This window comes from Zingiber officinale, chromosome 1A (genome assembly GCF_018446385.1).
Source record: "Zingiber officinale cultivar Zhangliang chromosome 1A, Zo_v1.1, whole genome shotgun sequence".
In the NCBI taxonomy this organism is placed as follows: Eukaryota; Viridiplantae; Streptophyta; class Magnoliopsida; order Zingiberales; family Zingiberaceae; genus Zingiber; species Zingiber officinale.
The window spans coordinates 168202548-168207805 of record NC_055987.1 but is presented as its reverse complement, the minus strand read 5'-3'; the positions used below and the strand labels follow the sequence as shown (position 1 = coordinate 168207805).

The 5258-nt window shown below is 40.9% G+C and overlaps 1 non-coding gene across 1 annotated transcript; it reads right to left on the bottom strand.

The window, feature by feature from the left end:
- Positions 1-4531: 4531 nt before the first annotated feature.
- On the bottom strand, positions 4532-4638 carry LOC122039166. The gene has a single exon (XR_006128055.1). It is a non-coding gene; the product is annotated as a small nucleolar RNA R71 (small nucleolar RNA).
- Between the last annotated feature and the right edge of the window lie 620 nt (positions 4639-5258).

Here is a 5258-nt window from a genome sequence, read left to right as displayed (position 1 = left end):
AGGAAAGATGCAAAACTGAAAGGTAACTAAGGAAGCTGTACTCACCAGGAACTCCTATCCAAACAAAAGGGTCGTCAAACCGAAAGTGCCCTAAATCCTGTATGCATGTCAAACATATGCATCCAACCAAATACAGCAAATAAATGCAGCAAACACAATCACAAGAAATAAATGCATCAATGCATATGATGTCAATGATGCGTCCTGGTCACCCCTGACGCCAGTCAGTCATCTCACACACAAATGGCGAGACCGAGTGGGTAGGGCTGACAACAGTCAGCCATCTCACTCACGATGGAGTGACCGAGTGGGTAGGGCTGTGACTACCGTGCACTCTGTCGTCAATGCTCCTGATGAGTGACCTAGTGGACGGGAGGCTGCCGGCTAACACGTTGTGTCACACTACCCATGAGCGGACCAACGTAGCCAAACAAAGTCCCTGCTGCAACACACACTGCCTGAATCGACCACTAACCCATGAGTGGTGGTGTGTGCAGATCCATGTAACTGGCGATGTGCTCAACAACAATGGAGTCGACTATCGCACAGCATGCAATCATGATGCATGACACTAAGCATGGCAAAAACTGATCAACATAACCATATCCATACATACAAAATGGGTACTGTAAAAGCGATGGTCACATACCAAGATCTAGAGTACACAGGTCAGATAGAATATCAATAACCCTATATCCTGAACATAATAAATATGGAATATCCTGATCAGCATAGAAAAATCCATATATACATAATATGGGTAACACAGTATCAGTAAGTTAAATCCACGGATCTAGGGTATACAAGTCCTCTAAGGTATAACAACCTAGACCCAAATCATATCCCTCTTTCATAGCATATGTACCAACAATATACACAGATCAAAGAATCAGGGTCTAAACACCCGAATCATATATGATATACAAATAGAGGTACACAAACCTGATATGGCACAAAAACCTAAGTATCAGATAATCTAGATACACAGGCCAGAAACAACAATCCAAATCCTAGTCCTAACCTCAGTAAGCATGGTATGTCACTCTAGAAACTAAGATACTCATGGTAACAAGATAATCATGGCAACAAATCACGAGATATAAGCACGGATACATCACAGGTGACAAACCTAACATGCTATGGATATCAAACAGTGACATACCAAAGGCAAGCATGTTCATTGCATGTAGTTATAAAATACTATGCATATCCAATGACAATATCATAAAAGATAAGTCAAGAGGTACCCGCCTCAAATATCAGGTAGTATCACGCCAAATCCAACGTCGAGACGCCTGTCTCGAATCCGAGTCCTGTATCAAACAATATATATTTTTTATTTAGCTAAATCCAAAAGAATAGCTAAATAAAATCCCTAATAACCAATTAGGGCAAAACCCTAATCACGTCACCATTATCTTTTCTAAACTAATCTAACAATTAATTAGGGTTAGTTGTCTAACCCCTAATCATCCATTAGATTAGATACAATCAACATCTACTACAACCTCTAATCAAACCTACACATAAACCCAATTCCATGCATTTACATCAAGTATCAACATCCCTTCACATACCTCGATTCACAGCACCTATTGACTGTTGGATCAAAGATTGCGGTTAGAAATCACCTCACGATCACACTTCCAACACCACAGCATAGAAGAGAACAGAATAGAGCAACTTACTGAAATCAACCGGTTCAAGTAGGGATCAAGAGATCACAATCAAACAACACCCTTCAAGCCTCTGCCCGACAGCTCAAGAACACCACCATCATCAACCGAATCTCCCAATCCAACACAAGAATAGGAGGTGCAAGATCTGCTCAAGAGAAAATACCAGCACCAGAAGGATCAATGCCGGAAGAACTCTAACCTAACGAACCTTTGAATCCACCAAAGATCCGGCGATGCCTTACCTCCAAGATCGCTGCTCGGTGGCGTCTCCCGATCCAAATCCGGCAAATGAAGGGGTGGATCGCACTGTGAGCAACGCGAGGAGAGGAAAGGGAAGGTCGATTGGCTAGGAGACGACACGAATCAAGCCCCCCGCCGTGCCCTAGTTGCCGTATCGCCGACGATCGATCGCTGAATCCACCGAACCGCAACCCCTCGACCGAAGGAGATCTGTACTCCACCAGTCCCGTCGTGCTCCAGCAAGCTCCGGTGACTCAACTGGTTTCCGTCGAGGTCGACAGCCGCCGGAACCGTCGGCTTGCTTCGTCCGCAAGAGAGAACAGAGGAAGGGAGAGGGGAGATCGCGTCGGGGAAGAGAGGAATAAGGGCTGGGATCGGCGGTTGGGGAAAATAAAAAGAAAAAGAAAAATGTTTTATAAATAAAACATTTCCTCCATTAAACGGGTATCCCAAACAGGTTTAATCCGAACCCGAAACAAAACCTGTCTTACGAACTCCGAAAAATTCTCAGAAAATTTCTAAAAATTCCGAAAAATTCCCTTATCATTATTCGCCATTTTTTTCGGTATTTTACAATGCCTCCAGGAAACCAGAAGATCTCCAGTTTTGAAGAATTAGCCGTGCCAAAAGGCACGACCAAGAAGCCGATCTGTGTAACTTCCAGGGCCAACTTGGCTATGGCTGTGCTAAAAGGCATGGCTAGATGCCCAAGGCGTGGCTTAGCTGTGCCTAGAGTCACGGCCAGCCCGTGCCTCACCTCTATAAAAGGGGAACTTCATCCCCTTTGAAGGGAGGAAGTTTTGATGGACGGAAAGAGACCCTTTAGGTCAAATCCTTGCATCCGGAGTCATAATTTGGACGATCTGAGGCCGTACAACTGCTCTATTCCCATTAGCATGTCAAGATCTGCATCAAAAGGGCTTCACTCGACTTCAAAGAGGAGTTTCTACCCTTCTTCTTCTAGATTTTGGAAACTTCTATGTATTTAAGTCTTTTGATTGTAGTTCTTCCTATTATGGAGTAGATTTTCTATTGCTCTAGGACGTAGGGAGTAATTATGATGTGTGGATGATGCAAACCCTATTGAATTGCCAATGCCTTATTTTGATGAAGCTTATATGCATTTGTTCTGTTTGATGAAATGCTTGCATAGAGGCTTTCCCTTATGATCATGAGTTTTGTCTATCTAGATTGTATATCTTTTGCATAGATCTTATTCCTGAGTTAGATACATTGTTGTGTGTCTATAATTGGGATTGTACGTGAACCTTATTTTTTTTTACTAGATGCATGGATCGTTGTCTCATTTGAGTGTACATTCCGATATAGCTCGACATGGTTTTAAGGTACTTGTTTGGAGTTGAGTATCTAAGGTAACTATCCTTCTATATAGAACATAACCTCCTACGGGAGAACGATTCTATGTATGGACAAGTCTATCACTCGACCTAATGTGCTTTTCCTAATCATACATTATGTAAGTGACCTACGTAATCTAGAGACGTACACCCGGGGGGACCTTGTGACAGGAGGTACTTTACTGAAAATCTGGACTCTCTAAGTTACTTCTTCACTTGATTGCGTACTTGGTTATTGGCAAGGAAAATACTCCGATACACCTCACGGGGTGGTATTCGGTAGCAACTTAGACTGTCCTACAAATATATGAGTAGAGAACTAGGAATGGGTTAATTTATAGCACAACATCCACCATTGCAATGAAATCTATGGCCTAGAACACTTTCAGAATTAAGGACTTCCTCAAATTTACTTTCTATTTAATCTTACCTTGCAAAAAAACACAAATTAAACCTTTATCGATTTTTGTTTAGTCTAATTTGAAGTGTAAAGCAAACTAGAATTTAATCTTCAGTCCTCGTGGGATTGACTTATAACTTTTATTACTTGACGACGCTCATGCGCTTGCGGGTACAACACATCAAGTTTTTGGTATCATTGTCGGGGACTGAATGTTTTAAATCTAGTTAGTTTGCATCAGAGTTTATTTAGATAATTCTTTAGTTCATTTTTATCTTTCCTTATTGCATTTTAATTCTGTCATTTGAATTCTGCATTTTGTTTTCTTAAAACAAATAATAAATTCTAGCTTGTTTCTTGTCTGTGTATTTGTGTATGTGAACAAATTTTGCAGATCTTTTGCCAGTTGATCCTGAGATCGATCGAACATTTCATCGAAGATTAAATCTGTAAAAGAACCAACAAGAACAAGAGCAAATAACCATGGCAAATAAACCTTTGAAGGATTATGCTGCACCTTATGCAAGAGAGCCTAGATTAAGTATCTCCAGACCTACAGTTGAGGCCAATCAATTTCAATTGAAGTCAGCTTTCATTTCCATGGTTCAGCAACACCAATATGGCGGTGGTCCAATGGAGGACCCAAATCATCACCTTGATAATTTCAATGAATTATGTAGCATAATGCACATCAATAGGGTTCCTCCAAAAGCCATCAGATTATTATTGTTTGGGTTTTCTTTGAGATACAGAGCAAAGACTTGGCTGAATTCCTTGCCTCCAAACAATATCACTTCTTGGGCCCAGCGTGAGCAAGTTTTTCTGGACAAATTCTTTCACCAAGTAAGATAGCACATCTCAAAAATCTAATTGCAAGTTTCAAGCAAACAGATTCTAAATCTCTCTATGAAGCTTGGGATAAATTTAAGGGAATGCTGAGAGACTGGCCACATCACGGATTGGAGAAGTGGCTCGTGATTCACATCTTCTACAATGATATTAGTTATCAGAAAAAGGTTTCCTTGGATTTTGTCACAGGAGACACACTAGTGAATAAGGGACTTGATGAAGCTGAAGATATCATTGAGAGTGTGGCTCAGAATCACCACCAATGAGCCTCAGAAAGGAGCTCAGGAGCAATCAAGATACCGGGAAGATATAGTGTGGATGCCCTAGACTTAATCACTGTAAAGCTTGATTCACTGTCTAAGCAATTTGAGAATTTGAATTCACGCCCTGTAAATGCGATTTTTGTATCTTGTGAAGTGTGTGGAGCCTCAAATCATGTAAAAGATTCTTGTCCCTTTGGAGCTATCAATATGCAAGTATCTCAGGTGGAACAGTGTGATGCTATTGGTAACTACAATTAGAGGCAAAACAATTCATACTCCAATTCTTATGACCCAGGGTGGAGAAATCATCCTAACTTCTTATACAAGAATAATCAAGCTTTTGGGCAACAATCAGGGCAATAGTCAAATCCACAACCAAGTCATTTTGAAAAGCTATTTGAGGAGATATTAGCTAACCAAAATGAGATGAAGTTAGATATCAAGCAAATGAACATCCGGTTGGACAACT